Below are 16,933 nucleotides of genomic sequence, written 5' to 3' on the forward strand. Positions count from 1 at the left end.
ATCTTAATTGCATTAGTAATAGCTTCCAAATCATATCTTATACCACTACTATCTCTGTACCATCAAAACTGGTCTAAGAAAAACAATCATGTTCACTAGTCTCACTTTATATTCCTGACCGCTCAATTCAAAAGTCCCTTAGAACTGTATGTAACACATTTCCCTATTCCCCACCTCTCTCCTAGACAACTATTTCATATCATCTCCACTCTCACTGACTTTGCTTCCAATCTGATGATGGCAGTAGAAACGATCAGAAGAAAACTGCTACAAGCTCCCGCCATGTATCTACGAACCTGCCTGTGTCTGTTTTCCCTCCTATCATAATATATAAATTGTCTCTACTACCAATTCCACCATGAGGACTAAATCCTATCCCTGTTGCCTTCTCAAGAGCTTTATTCAGACACCTATTTCTCCTTCACATCACCCATTTCTCACCTTTCCTCTAGATAATGCAATCAGCACAAAATATACTACAATAATTCTCATCTAAGAAAATTCCTCTTGACCCCATATCCTTTGACAGCTTCCCCTTTACAACAAAACTTTTTGAAAGGGTTGTCTATATTCCCCATCTCCAAATTCTATTATTTTCTTTCTCTGAATACAGCAATTACACTTTCACCACCACCTTTGTACAAAGACTGCTGGTCAAGTTTACCAATGGACTCTACATTACTCAATTCTCACTCCTCCCATCTTATTTGACCTATCAACAGAATTTGACAAAGCTGAACAGTCTCTTTAGTTTGTTGTTGTTGTTGTTGTTGTTTTAATGTTTTTATTAAGTTTTAGAGAGAGGAAGGAAGAGAGAGACAAACATCAATCGCCTGCCTCCTGCACACCCCTGCATAGTCTCTACTGGGGATTGAGCCCACAACCCCGAACAGGAATCGCACTGGTGACCTCTTGGTGCATGGGTCCATGCACAACCACTGAGCCACACCAGCTGGGCAGCCCCTTCCTTCACTTCTTCACTTAAGTTCCAAGATACCGCTCTGGATTCTTCTTCCTTACTGGTTAGTCAACCTCAGTCCCCTTTGCCAGTTAGTTCTTCCTTTTCTCCCAGAACTCTAAACATTAGAATGCCTTAGGACATGCCCTTCCCTTTTCTTTATACATTCAGGTCCAACATGACCAGATCTAGTTTTCTGGCTTTAAATGCCATTTAACATTGATGATGTACACATTTTTTTTCCTTTTTTAAAAATTTATTTATTTTTGTTACAGATGTTTCTTTTTTCCTCTACTGATTCCCACCACCCCTTCCCTCCCTGCCCTGTCCCCAGCTTTGTTGTCCATGTCCTTTGTTCATGCATACATGCATAGAAGTTCTATGGTTTCTCTCTCCCCCACCACCCCCTCTTTTGGGGATTGTCAGTCTGTACCCCACTTCCACATCTCTGGGACTACCCCGTTCTTCAGACTGTTATGTTTATATTCCACAAATAAGTGAGATCATATACTTGTCTTTCTCTGTTTGGCTTGTTTCACTTAGGATACTACTTTCCAGGTCCCTCCATGTCGTCTCAAAGGATAAAAGATCTTTCTTTCTTACAGCTGCATAGTACTCCATTGTGTATATGTACCACTGCTTTTTTATCCATTCGTCTACTGATGATGGGACCTTTGGGCTGTTTCCAGATCTTAGCTATTGTAAATAGTGCTGCTATAAACATGGGGGTACATATATTCTTCCTGATTGGTGTTTCAGGCCTCTTAGGGTATATTCCTAGAAGTGGGATCACTAGGTCAAATGGCAATCATTTTTTAATTTTTTGAGGTAACACCATATTGTTTTCCATAGTGGTTGCACCAGTCTGCATTCCCACCAACAGTATACTAGAGGCCCCTTTTCTCTACACCCTCGCCAACACTTGTTTGATGATTTGTTGATGGCGGCCATTCTGACAGGTGTGAGGTGATACCTCATTGTTGTTTTAATTTGCATCTCTCTGATGATTAGTGATGTTGAGCATTTCTTCATATGTCTCTTGGCCACTTGTATGTCCTGTTTGGAGAGGTGTCTATTTAGTTCCTCTGCCCATTTTTTAATTGGGTTCTTTGTCTGATGATGTACACATTTTTATCTCCAGAGACCAGCTATAACCTCTTCCTGGAACTCTAGACTCATATATCTAAATGCCTACCTGACACACTGATTGAATGTCTAATAATTAGGTACTTGAAACATAATTATGTCTAAAATCAATTCATTTTCACCTATTCACTGCCCCCATCCCCAATCTGTTATTCCCACAGGCTTCCTCATCTCAATAAAAGCAACTCCAAACTGAAATATTTTGATCAAGAAATTCTAATCACCCTTGATTCCTTTCTCTTTCTAATGCCCCACATGTCCATTCAGTCAGCAAAGTGTTCTTTACCTTCAAAATATATGCAGAATATAGTAATCACGTTAATGTAATTACGACATTAATATAATCAGTGAGAATCCATTTCTCACGCATTTTTCAAATTTTTTACTTCTTACTAATTTGACAGCTACCAATCAGATCCAAGCGACAATATCTGACCTACTATAATAGCCTCCTAACTGGTTCCTTGCTTCAGCCCTTTTATCTCTCTGCAGTTTTCTCAACTCAGCAGCAGGATGATCCTTTCAAAGCTTGTGTCAGATCATGTCACTTATTCCTCTGCCCAAAACCTGTTCAATGACTTCCCAATTCACTCAAAGTAGAAGCCAAAGTCCTTACAATGATCTAAAGGCCCTATTTAATATGCCTTACAATCCCCTCTACCTCTCTTCCATCTCCTACCAGTCTCCCCACTTAGTTCCAAGATTGGGGGATACAGGTCTCCTCTGGTTTCTCAAATACAACAAAAATACTCCTACTGCAGAATCTTTGCACTTACTATTCTGCCTATTTAGAATACTCTTTCCCCAGATAACTACATGGTTTACTCTTTAACTTCTTTCATGCTTTGCCTAAATGTAACCCTATAGGAAGACATTCCCTGACAATCCTTTATGAAATATAAAAAAACAGTCATCCTACTACCCTCTTCTCATACTCTATCCTATTTTATTTTTTCCACTGATCTTCTCACCATCTGGTGTACAATATATTTATTGTGTGCATCTTTCCATTGGAATGTAAAATCTACCAGAAAGTGGGTTGTCAGTTTATTTCTTTTTCCTTTATTGATTTTAGAGAGAGGGGGGGAGAGAGATAGAAACATCAATGAGAGAGAACATCGACTGGCCGCCTCCTGCATGTCCCCCACTGGGGATCAGGCCCACAACCAGGGCATGTGTCCTGACCAGGAACAGAATCGGCAACCTCTTGGTGCATGGGTCAACGCTCAACCACTGAACCACACCGGCTGGACAAGATTTCTGCCAATTTAACTCAATGTACATAGAAGAGTACCTGGCACATAGGGAGTGTTCAATAAATATTTGAACTAAGTCCACATCTTATGTGGGCTATATCTTACTGGCTTAAGTTGTTTCTTTTCTAGTCTCTCCCCTTCCTTGTTTCTTAATTTCTTTTTTTTAAATCCTCACCCAAGGATATTTTTCCATTTTTGTTCAGATTGAGTGGAGGAAGGGAGAGAGGAAGAGAGAGAAACATCAATATGATAGAAACACATCAACTGATTGCCTCCTGCACGACCCTGACCAGGGCTGGGGACAAACTGCAACCAAGGTACATGCCCTTGACCAGAATCGAACCCACGACTCAATGGTCCGCGGGCCGACACTCTAGCCTCTGAGCCAAACCGGTCAGGGCTTGTTTCTTAATTTCTAATGCCTGTTCTGATTTTCATGTCACTAATAAAGTCATGGACCTGCCATATATCTTTTGAGTTAGTTATTGAAAACAAATGAAGTCAGGAATAAAAACAAATAATAATTTACACAAAACAACTGCTTTTATATTCACTACTCACAAGTATACAATTTAAAATTTTCCCTACAGCCCTGGCCGGTTTGGCTCAGCGGTTAGAGCGTCGGCCTGCGTTCTAGAGAGACCCAGGTTCGGTTCCCGCTAAGGGCACATAACCTCAGTTGCATTTTTTCCCTGGCCCTGGTTGGTCGTGTGGGTGGCAGCCACTCGATGTGTCCCTTTCACGTAGATGTTTCTCTCTCTCTCTCTCTCCCTCCCACTCTATCTGTACAAAAAATGGAAAAATGTCCTCAGGTGAGGATAAAAAATAAAAAAATTTTTTCCCTATAATTTTGGTTTTTCATAATGAAAAAATTCCAGAAGTCTTTATATTTATAAATGTAAAGTAGAATTTCAGTATTTCTTGCAAAGAACTCAAGAGTATTTTTTTTACCAGTACTTATTTACTTTCAAAAAACTTCCATAAAAGGGTTTGGGAAAGCATGATTTACTTAATTTAAAAAAAGAAAAAAACTGCCTGGCCAGTGTGGCTCAGGGGTTGAGCATCGACCCTGCACCAAGAGGTTGCGGTTCGATTCCAGTCAAGGCACATGCCCAGGTTGTGGGCTCAATCTCCAGTGGGAGGCATGAAGGAGGCGGCCGATCAAAGTTCTCTTTATCGATGTTTCTATCTCTCTCTCCCTCTCACTTCCTCTCTCTCTCAAATTAGTAAAGGAAAAAACTCGCCCTGGCCGACTTGGCTCAGCAGTTACAGCATCAGCCCTCAGACCAAAGAGTTGCAGGTTCAATTCCAGTCAAGGGCACGTACCTAGGTTGCGGTCCCCGACCCTGGCCAGGATGGTGCAGGAGGCAGCCAATCGATGTCTCTCACTCTCATATCTATGTTTTGCTCTCTCCTCCCTCCCACCACCCTATGGGGAGGTAAATGGAAAAAAATATCCTCGGGTGACGATTTTTTAAAAAAGGAAAAAGGAAAAAGCTGAACCAAGTCACCAACATCATTATAAAATAGCAGAATATCAATAAGCAGAAAAGGAATTAATTAATTTGAAAAGACTGATCACTACCTTAAAAAAGTATTTAAGAATAAAAAAATATGTTTCCCCAACTTGATCAAGGAGAAAAAAGAACATTATGCCCAAGGTCATTGGTTTTTTTTTTTAAATCCTCGCCTGAGAATATTTTTCCGTTTATCTTCAGATAGAAGGGGGGGGGGGGGCACACCTATGTGAGAGAGTTACAGGAATTGGTTGCCTCCCACATGACCCCAACCAGGGCCAGGGGACCGAACTGCAACCTAGGTATCTGCCTTTTGGTCTGCTCTACCTCTGAGCTCAATCAGCCAGGGCCTAAGGGCATCATGATTGGCAAACCCCACATAACAAATTTAAGTGTTTCTAGTAAAGATAAATCCAAATTCTGAAGATACTTCACAACAAAGAATGTTTTTATCTGTTAAATGTAAACCACTTGAAAAGCAAGCCCTATAGCAGCTGCAAGAATGCTGTTTTTGAACTTTCAAAGCAAAGTTCTTTGTGAATGATAGTCTTTCAACTTTTGGAAAGATCTAGGTTTTTCATCCAAAATCAAGGATTTCATGTTGTCACAAAACTTATTCTGGTTCCTACGACAATATATTTAATTTAAAACACAGTTCAAAAGAAAAACACAGAACTAAACTAAAGACTGCAAGAGTTTAAAAAGACAAAATCCAACATTCACTTCACTTGCAACTTTAGATGTTATAGTATGTTTTCTTTACCCCCCCCCCCCATATTGATTTTAGAGAGAGATAGAAACATCGATGACAGAGAACACTGATTGGCTGCCTCCTGCATGCCCCTCACTGGGAATTTGGCCCACAATCTGGGCATGTGCCCTGGCTGGGAATCTAACTGGCGATCTCCTTGTGCATGGGTTGACACTCAACTAGTGAGCCACACTGGCCAGGCCTATAGTATGTTTTCAAATCACTACAATGATCCAGAACAGCCTGGTCCAAAGTCAAGGGAAACCAGCTAAATCTGTAGCGTGATGCCCTTTATCCTAGATCATTTTAGCTATGAACAAACTTTCTAGAAAATTACTAATTATATTAATAGGATATATATTATATCAACACAAAGTATGGTATCTAACAACATGTTAGATACTACCTATACATTTACAAAATAAGTCACGATTCATAGTGATTTATGAGTGCCACTCGCTGTATATTCTGCAATATGTCACTAAATACCCGGCAAACAATACAAATACTATGGAACTTTTAAATAGAAATTACTCAGCCATGGCCAATTTGGCTTAGTGGTTAGAGCATCGGCCCACAGACCAAAGAGTCTCAGGTTCGATTTACAGTCAAGGGCAAGTGACAATATGACAACATACAAACATAAAGTGAATAAAGTTTTATAAGTGAAAGATAATTTATCTTACTAACTTTAACATGTAAGAATAACTTTTTCTTTTTGAGTAAGTACACTTATCTAAAATTACCAATACAAACTGAACAATGTTGGCAGATTTTTAGCTTAAGTAAAATCTAATTTGTCTCACCTGTGATAAATTATTTTTGTCGTCTTTATTAAAGACCTTATTCACTGCTAATGTTGTTCCATTTCTCAACATTAAAAAAAAAAAGATAAATTAACTTTATGAAACTTTTAAAAATGTATATATAGTACATTATGCATTGTAATTTGATTTAGGCTTCATGCTCTTTAACATTTTTATAGATGATCATATTTCTTTTCTTTTTTTTTTTTTTTTTATCCTCACCCGAGGACATTTTTCCATTTTCTGTTCAGAGTGGGAGGGAGAGAGAGAGAGAGAGAAACATCGAAGTGAAAGGGACACACCAAGTGGCTGTCACCCGCATGACCAACCAGGGCCGGGGACAAACTGCAATCCAGGTATGTGCCCTTAGCGGGAACCGAACCCGGGCCTCTCTGGACCGCAGGCCGACGCTCTAACCGCTGAGCCAAACCGGTCAGGGTGATCATCATATTTCTTTAACCTTTTTTTTTTTAATCCTCACCCGAGGACATTTTTTTCCATTTTTTTGTTCAGTTAGAGAGGGAAGGAAAGAGAGGAAGAGAGAGAGGGAGAGAAACATCGACGTGAAAGGGACACATCGAGTGGCTGCCACCTACACGACCTACCAGGGCCGGGCACAAACTGCAACCGAGGTACATACCCTTAGCGGGAACCGAACCCGGGTCTCTCTGGACCGCAGGCCAACGTTCTAACCGCTGAACCAAACCGGCCAGGGCAATCATCATATTTCTTAGGACATATCATAACTGCTAAGTAATCATGGTACTACCAATTGCTCAAGTCAGAAATCTGGCAGTACCTCCTTGACTCCTCTCACGCCTTTATTCCTAAACTTCAATCTAACAGCAAAATTTGTGAATACCACATAAGTAATTTTTTAATTTTCTTTATTGATTTTCAGAGAGAGAGAAAGGGAGAGGGAGAGAGAGATAGAAACATCTATGAGAGAGAACATCGACTGGCCATCTCCTGCATGCCCCAACTGGGCATCGGACTCACAACCTAGGCATGTGCCCTGACTGGGAATCCAATTTGGACCTCTGACCACGGGACAACACTCAATCCATTGAGCCACACTGGCCAGAACATCTATTTCTCTTTAATTCCACTGCTACAAACTTGTCCTAGAAAACAATTCTTGCCCAGAATATAGCAGTAGCCTTCTAACATCTTTGTATATTCCTTCCTCTCCAACAGTTCCTTTTCCAAGATGCAGCCAGGAAAATAATTTACCAATCTGATTATGGCCTTGACCGGGTAGTTCAGCTGGTTAGAATGTCATCCTGATATGCACACATCAGGAGTTCGACCCCCAATCAGGGCCCATTGTAAGAATCAATCACTGAATGCATAAATAAGTAGAATAATAAATTGCAAATCAATGTTTTTCTCTATCTTAAAAAAATTGTTTTTTAAATCTGAGTGTGTCATTTTCCTGCTTAAAACCTTTGAATTCTTTCATATTGGTCTTCAAATATAAAAGTTCCCAATCCTAATCATAACTTATAACTTAGGTCTGCATTGCAGTATGGTACAGTAGTTAAAGACACAAACTCTGAATGCAAAAGGTATAGTCTCAGATGCCAGTTCTTCTATATTAATTTTGGGCAAAGGCACTCCATGCCTCAGTTCTCTTACCTGTGAATAGAAACTGTTAGGGTTCAATAAACTAACATATGAAAAGTACTTAGAACAGTACTTCACACATACATCAGTGTTTACTTCATTGTTGTTATATCCCCCTACCTTTTTCTAGCCTCATCATTTCCCACTCTGCTATGAGCAGAGAAGGGGAAATAACAGAAATAGCAAAAATTGTTGTGTGTAACATATGTGTTCTAAGTACTTTTCAGTTCATCAAACATCTCTGTCTTCCCTCCTCTAGAAAAACATACACAGTTCTCTCTCCTTAAAATTCTTCCACCCCCTTCCCAGATGGCTTCTACTTATCCTTTCCATCTCAGATTAAAGGTCACTAGGCCAGGGAGACATTTCCTAACCCCCTAGACCAGCGGAGATCTCCCTGTTAAGTGCTTATTCAGCATATTGTTGTAACTCTCTTAACACTTATCATACTAGTAAGTAATATGCTTTAATATCCATATTTTCCACTAGACCATCTGTTTCATGAGAGTAAGACTCTTGTCTGCCGTATTCACTGCTATGTCCCTTAAGCAAAGTACCAAGAACACAAAAAATATTCAATCAATACCTAGTAATTGAATAAACAACATATGTATATAAACAAAGATTTAAAAAGATTACACAAAGTAAAAATAGTAAAGAATTGATATTTTTGTTTAAATATAATATAATTTCCTACTGTTTTTACAATTCAAAAAATAAACTCTATGGCCCTGGCCAGTTTAGTTTAGTTAGCAGTTAGAGCATTGGCCCATGTCCAAAGGGTCGCACATTCCATTCCAGTCAAGGGCACATACCCGGGTTGCAGGTTCGATCCATGGCCCTGGTCAGGGCTGTGCAGGAAGCAACCAATCAATGTATCTCTCTCACATCAGTGTTTTTTTCTCCCTGCCCTTCTACTCTTTCTAAAAATCAATGGAAAAATATCCCCGAGTGAGGACTGACTAAAATAAACAAACACTATGCATATAACCATCTTAAAAAGTAAAAGGGTTGCCCTGGCCAGTTTGGCTCAGCGGTTAGAGCGTCGGCCTGCGGTCCAGAGAGACCCGGGTTCGGTTCCCGCTAAGGGCACGTACCACGGTTGCAGTTTGTCCCCGGCCCTGGTCGGTCGTGCGGGTGGCAGCCACTCGATGTGTTCCTTTCACATCGATGTTTCTCTCTCTCTCTCTGTTCCTCTCTCTCCCTCCCACTCTACCTGAACAAAAAAAAAAAAAAAAAAAAAGTAAAAGGGTTAGCACTATCTTGGTTTAAGACGTTTTACGTTAAACTACTGAGTCACGGACATTACATAAGTCACTGAAATCACAAAATGCTAATAATATGTTCATTGAAGATACCAATACAATTTGAACTATGTCCCTAAATAATGTATACATCATAATTTATAAAAATATAAACTACACTTACACAGTTGGAAACACTAAGCATTTTTATTCTACTACAAAACCACCTTTTGTAAAAAACAGTAACAATTACCAACAATTTCTCACTTTCAAAGTACTAAAATTCTAACTTTCAAAGTACTAATCAACAATAAATCTAGTTATTTTCATATTTATACACTGCATATATTTCTTAAATTCCAAGATGACCCTAACTTTAAGAGGCTTCATGAATCAATGGCCTCATTTTCAGAATAAAAATTTTAAAACCATTACCATGTTAAATATAATTATCAGGTGTATTATTTTCAAATTTCAGGATCACTGAAGTGGAGGAAAGAATGTTTCTCATGACCAAAGAAAAACTATTATACCAACAGACCACTTCTAGAAACTTAGAATAGGAAAGTGAAAGAGCAAATATAAAATACAATTAGTAAGCCACAAAGGGAAAATATACACAGAAAGCACTTTAAAAGCTAAATCCTGAGGAAAATATTTATATTCATTGATTTTCAGCTGAAAACCTAACCTTAGCTTTTTCTGAGAATCAAAATTAATATGGATCAAATACATAATTTCAATTCTGTTGTTTAAAAAGGGGATAGGGCTGTGGTTGCAAGGAAATGTATAAGGACACTGATCTCTATCTATCCCTATGTAATTTTAAAATGGCAACAGGAAGGAAGTAAAAGTTACATCAGAAAGATTTTCCCATTAATGAATTATTACATTTCGACAAGAATTAGGGGTTATCAACTCAGGACCAGTGCACTTGGTTGTACACTAAACAAACAAACAAAAATCACTCTTAAGGGGGCATCATTCACATTGTAAATATCTTACATGTTTTCTATAAAAGTTTTCTGTTGAGAAATTGGAGTACAAAAGTAAAATGGTGCCTAGCTAGTGTGGCTCAGTGGTTGAGCACCGATCCATGCACCAAGAGGTTGCTGGTTCGATTCCCCATCAGGACATATGCACAAGTTGTGGGCCCAATCCCCAGCGTGGGGCATGCAGGAGGCGGCCAGTAGATGTTCTCTCTCATCGATGTTTCTCTCTTTCTCTCCCTCTCCTTTCTTCTCTCTCTCAAATAAAGAAAAAATATTTAAAAAGAGAAGTAAAATGGTGCAGCTGCTTTGGAAAAGTCTGGCAATTCCTCCAAAGGTTAAAGCGTTACCATATGATCCAGCAATATCACCCATAGGTATAGAAATGATATGAAACCCTGACTAGTTAGGCTTAGTTGGTTGAGTGTCATCCTGTGCACCATGAGATCGCCAGTTCAATTCCTGGTCAGGGCACATGCCAGGGTTGTGGGCTTAATCCCCAGTGGGGTGTGTACGGGAGGCAGGGGATCAGTGGTTCTAACAGATGTTTTTTCTCTCTCCAGCCCCCCACTATCATTTTCTTTTTCCCTCTAAAATCAAAAACATGAAATGAGGTACTATACGTGCTTCAACACAAACACTGAAAACATTATGCTAAATAAAAATGAGTTCCAAAAGTCAATGTATTATATGATTCCATTTATATAAAAAGTCTAAAAGAGGCAAATTTACTGAGAAAGTAGATAGTGGTTAGCTAAGGCTAGGGGACAAGGGGAATACCAGAGATAGAGATTGACTGCAAATTGGTATCAAGGTAAAAAAAAATCATATGTATTTGTATGCATACAGAAATAAGTGCAAGTGCCTATATACCATGGCAATTGATAGCACTGATCACTTTAGGAAAAAGGTTTAAAAGTAAAAAAATTTATATATATATTTTTTCTTGACCTATTATAGAATTGTATTAGTTTTATAATAAACAAAAATCCTCACCCTGGCCGGTTTCGCTCAGCGGTTAGAGCCTTGGCCTGCCGTCCCAAGAGACCGGGTTCCATTCCTGCTAAGGGCATGTACCCTCGGTTGCAGTTTGTCCCTGGTCCTGGTTGGGTTGTGTGGGTGGCAGCCACTTGATGTGTCCCTTTCATGTTGATGTTTCTCTCTCTCTCTCTCTTCCTCTCTCCCCCTCCCACTCTATCTGAACAAAAAAATGGAAAAATGTCCTCAGGTGTGGATAAATAAAATAAACAAAAATCCAATAAAAACGTATTTTGAAAAGATTTGAAACACATATAGCTACCACAAGCACACACCTCTCATTTTGTTTATGTCTACATAAAATTTAAAAAACCAGTAACTTCTAGACATCCTTTGTATCTCCATTATTCTAATACTGACTAGCTATTGTCTTAATACATTCCTCTCTTTTGTTTCAACAAACACCTACTTTTATTTTATTTATTGTGGTGAGAATACTTAACATGAGACTGCCCCTCTCAAATGTTAAGTGTACAATACAGTGTTGTTGATTATAGGTACAATGTTGTACAGCATATCTCTAGAGCTTCTTCACTGTGCTTGAAACTTTATGCCTATTTATAAATGATTCCCCATTTCCCCCTACCACCATATACCTTTCAAACTAGATCAAAATTCTTTTCTTTAAAAAAGAAAAACTGGACTTTATAAAAAATAAGAACTTCTGTTCATCAAAAGATACCACCACATTGCCCATCTGGCGTGGCTCAGTGGATTGAGTGTCATCCCATGGACTGAGAGGGCCCGGTTCGATTCCCAGTCAGGGCACACGCCTGGGTTGCAGGCTTGATCCCCACCCAGTAGGAGGTGTGTAAGAGGAAGCCATTTGATGTTTCTCTCTCACATCAATGTTTCTTTTTCTTTACTCTCTCTCTTTTTTTTTTTATTCCTCACCCAAGGATACTTTCCTATTTATCATCAGATAAAGTGGGAGGGAGAGAGACAGAGAGAAACATCCATGTGATAGAGCCACATTGACTGGTTGCCTCCTACATGACCTGACCAGAGCCCGAACCCGTGACTCCTTGGTCTGCGGGCCAACGCTCTAACTGCATAGCCAAACCAGCCAGGGCTCACAGAGATGTTTCTATCTTTATCCCCCTTCCTCTCTCTTTAAAAAAAAAAAATCAATAAAAACATTAAAAAAAAAAAAAGATACCACCACCAAACTGTATTAGCAGCAGATGTCATTTTCTAACCCCTGTACCACCCTGAGTTCACAGAGTTCCAGCCTAAGAATAAGAGGAAGTAAAGAGATATCTATACCATGGCTCATACAAAGCCGAATGCCCACTAATGGATTGGTGGTAAAGCACCTAGGAAGCAACTGGCTATCAAAGCTGCTCACAAGAGTGCACCCTCTACTGGAGAGATGAAGACACTTCATCCTTACAGGCCTGGTACCAGGGCACTTCATGAAATTAGAAATTATCATAAGTCCACTGAACTTCTGATTCGCAAACTTCCTTTCCAGCGTCCAGTGTGAGAAACTACTAGTACTTCGAAACAGATCTGCAATTCCAGAATGCAGGTATTGGTGCTTTGCAGGAGGTAAGTGAGGCCTGTCTGGTTGGCCTTTTTTATTAATCCTCACCCGAGGACATTTTTGCATTTATCTTCAGATAGAGCGGGAGGGAGAGAGGGATGAAGAGAGAGAGAGAGAAAAATCAATGTGAGAAAGACACATCGATTGGTTGCCTCCCACATGACCCCAACCGGGGCCAGGGACAAACTGCAACCAAGGTATGTGCCCTTAGTGGGAACCGAACACGGACTCTTCGGTCCCCGGGCCAAAGCTCTAACAGCTGAGTCAAACCGGCCGGGGCTTCAGATTTTTTTTTTAATCCTCACCTGAGGATATATTTATTGATTTTAGAGAGAGAGGAACGGGGAGAGAGAGAAACAGAAACATTGATGTGAGAAAGAAACATCAATCAGTTGCTTCCTGTATGTGCCTCAACTGGTATCAAATCCACAATTGTTTTGGTGTATGGGACGACGCTCCACCGAGCCATGCGACCAGGCTACTTCAATTTTTAAGAGCAGTCTCTGTTGAAGAACAAGTAAAGAATGCAACAGTCATTCCATAACATTCATAATTAAGATGCTTATGAAACAAGGGATATTAGCCTACAATCAAAACTACCCCCGAACTCCAAAGATTATATACCAAAAATTTTATGTGTATATGTGCACTTTTTTGTTGTTTTTCCTCACCCGAGGGCATTTTTTGTTCGGACAGAGTGGGAGGAAGAGCGAGGAAGAGAGAGAAACATCGATGTGAAAGGGAGACATCAAGTGGTTACCACCCATGCGACCCAACCAGGACCGGGAACAAACTGCAACCGAGGTACGTGACCTTAGCAGGAACCGAACCTGGGTCTCTCTGGACCGCAGGCCGACACTCTAACTGCTGAGCCAAACTGGCCAGGACTTATGTGCACTTTTTGAGAAAGGGTACAAAGGTTTCATTACATTTATTTTTAAAGATAATTTTACTGATTGTGTTTTTAGGGACAGAGGGAGAGGGAGAAACATCGACGTGAGAGCAATACACTGATCAGCTGCCTTCTGCAGGCCTGCTGCTACCCTCTACTTGGGCATGTGCCCTACTCTGGCAACCTTTCACTGCATGGGATGGCGCCCAACCGAGTACACCAGCCAGGACTCATTTTATTTATATTTATTTATTTATTTTTAGAGAACATCCATGAATCTTTATTTGATTTGACAAAATAAGCATATTAAAAGACAGGTAACAAAATTTGAGCTTATATTGAATCTGACAAATTAAGCTCTACGGTGTCTAGAATATTACATAATAAATATCAACAGGGGAAACAAGATAAAAGCATCACATGCAGATGCTCCTGGCAAAGGGAGAACTGGATCTACAGTTGAGGTCCCTACTGTGCAGTGCATAAAAGATTCTAGAGAAAATGCAAGTGACTGACTTGGGTGAAGTGCTTTTCCTTTTGGGGTGAGAAAGAGGTGGCAAAGAGGGGCAGGAATTCAAAGGCATATGCAGAATGGCTTCTCCATTTCAAAATGATCATAAAAATATTTAGATCGTGGCACTAGGGCACCTTTGAGGAAAAGAACCTTAACCAGAGTAGGCTCATTGCATAATTCTTTAGTGATATGTACAGTTTTCAAGTAATGGGGCGGACTTAAAGAGTAACTATTTTAATAGTGGCTATCTATTTTTCTTCTCACCCTCTGGGGCTTGATCTCTCTCAGCATCACAGGGACACTTTTCCACGCAGTTTCTAGAGAACCACCCTCTTATTCTTGAAACACCTTCTATAAAGGAATCATCAAGAATTTTGTCTCTGTACAACCAATATTGTAACCCTCTTGTGGCTAAAACGAACTCCCCTTTCTGCAGCCTTATTCGAGGCTCTTCAGTGCAGGGGCTCGTGAAGAATGTTCTGATCCCTTTATTCAAAGGACAGCAGGCACCACCGTAATCCTCTATTACTTTATACCGAACACTTCTTATTCTTTTATCTGCTTTTTGTTTCAACTGTTCTATCGTTAAGCTGTATTGGTGACAGCCTTCTTTTATTGGTCACTCCAGGCTGTCTCCTTCTGGGACCCCTGACCAGGTAAACAACTGTTTAAAGTTCTTCCATCGACTTCCCATGTCATAAGGAAAAACAAAGACTTCATCTAGTTGATAATACTGAATTCAATCTTTAGCCTTTTCTTCAATCCATGATTCATTAGAAGTTTGGTTTCTGAGAATTATTTTCATTTGGATAAAAAACATCCCAACAGCTATGGTTGTTCCCAAAGCTAATCCCAAGGCAAACAAGGTGGTAGCGAATGCAGCTAATCCAAACGCAGTAATCAGAAGAGGATCTCTCTGGGCTGCACTCACATTGACCTTTACTGTGTTCCACCCAAAGGATAGACGGTTATAAAGCTGTGTATACATCGTCATTAACAAAAATGAAGGCAGCATGAATACAACCCAGTGGTGCTAACAAGAGAAACAATGTGAAGGAAGCATGATTTTGGTAACCACAATAGTTGTTGATCCATGGACAGTGATGGTCCATTTTCAGCACACACCTGTTACACTTTCGGCAGTGATGTGACCGCGGTGCCCTGTATGCTTGTCAGACTTGACAATACTGGAGGTACATGCTATTCTGAGAATTTTCTGGTTTCCACCCCAGAGGGACAAAGCCAGGACCAACAAACATGGCATTGAAGTAATTATAAAGAATCACGACAGTCCAATTTATCAACACGATGAAATTCACACTTCCTCCAGTTGTATGTAAGGGCCAATCATGGCCATTGTAGAATATATTGCTGTAACACCAAGGGCTATAATAGGACCCCAGTGACTGTCTCTTTAATTCTTGGAAATTTTCAAACTTGGTAACTGAGCAGAATGTAGCCATTTTGGTAAGGAAGAATGTCTTCCTATCTTTAAAGAATTATAGATTTCCTTTTTTTGTGCACATGTATCCATGTGCCACAAGTCCATTTGTGTTCCTTAACTGTCATGTCTTCAAGTTGTGTGACGTTAATGCAGATTATGCCACTGTCACTGTTACACACTCAGAGCTCATTGTATGAACTATTGAAACCCAATCTCAGTCTGGTCCTGGGTGCCCGCTCCTCCGCCATCGCATTTCCAGGGCGACCTGGGCTCACCCGGAATGGGTTTTCTCCTTTTCGGGTAACTCAATCATGGGTACCTCAGTCCAGAGCAAGCAGAAAGCAAATCCTGGTTGTTAGAGGCTGTGGTGCGGGAGCAACACCACACACGGGTCTCTTCGCCAGCACTCTGGCCGAGGTTCTCATCATTATATTTGTAATGGAACCAATAACTACTACTCTGTTTTTTAAGGCCAGCTCCTAAGGTGAAGTACAGAATGAGCGTCCATGAAACTAGGAGGTAGCCATTTTTAAACACCTGTTCTAAGTGAATAGTTTCCAGATTTTTGTAGAATAGATTCATCTAGAAGTATTTTTAGGCTTATCTGAATCCCAAATTATATTACCATGTTAAACATCTCAGTCTTACTTAGGAAGACTGACTCTAAACTATTATGAAAATTTTTGGTAGTGTTCTCCTAAGGACAGCATTTACTTGGAAGAGAACTGGCTTTCTAATCCACACAACTGATGTTTATTACTTTGCTATGGAAAAAAGAAATCATACATGATATGGATCATTAAAATCTCCGGTAATTTCTATAAAACAGCAACAAGAGGTCAGATATACCCTAGGGAATACACTGTGGTTAAAAATGTTTCCTCTCAATGTTCTAAAATTATTTATCTCCCAGGACTGATAAAGTCCAAAACGACTGGCCTTTTAGGCATAGCGCCAATTCAACAGGTGAGACCTTACATTTTCTTAATGTTAAATGTAGAGTGGCAAGTGTGAAGTCATGTACTCAGGTAAGAGAGTAGTGTGTATATGTTTCAGGCATTCACTAAGCCAATCTAAAGGGTTTTTTAATCAACAAAAAAACCTATATGCTGTGACTACCTTTATTGTCTGTTATTGCTACTCCTTTCGATTTGACACCTCAAATACATTTACATAAATCCTTACCCACACCCATAAAATATGTCC

General features: G+C 39.9%; 1 protein-coding gene and 1 pseudogene across 4 annotated transcripts in view; both read right to left on the reverse strand.

Annotated features, from left to right (window-relative positions):
• The window catches only part of ASH1L (ASH1 like histone lysine methyltransferase), a 233,625-nt gene that overhangs the window by 198,952 nt on the left and 17,740 nt on the right, over positions 1 to 16,933 (reverse strand). The window contains exon 1 of one of the 4 annotated variants that reach the window (XM_036272120.1): positions 6,435 to 6,453. The exons of the other annotated variants lie outside the window; for them this stretch is intronic. The gene's annotated coding sequence lies outside the window, so the exon portion shown is untranslated. Of the gene's footprint in view, positions 1 to 6,434; positions 6,454 to 16,933 lie in introns of those variants that run through there. 4 annotated transcript variants of the gene reach the window in all.
• Positions 13,847 to 16,401, reverse strand: LOC118637058 (annotated as a pseudogene).

This window comes from Molossus molossus, unplaced genomic scaffold (genome assembly GCF_014108415.1).
Source record: "Molossus molossus isolate mMolMol1 unplaced genomic scaffold, mMolMol1.p scaffold_m16_p_20, whole genome shotgun sequence".
NCBI lineage: Eukaryota > Metazoa > Chordata > Mammalia > Chiroptera > Molossidae > Molossus > Molossus molossus.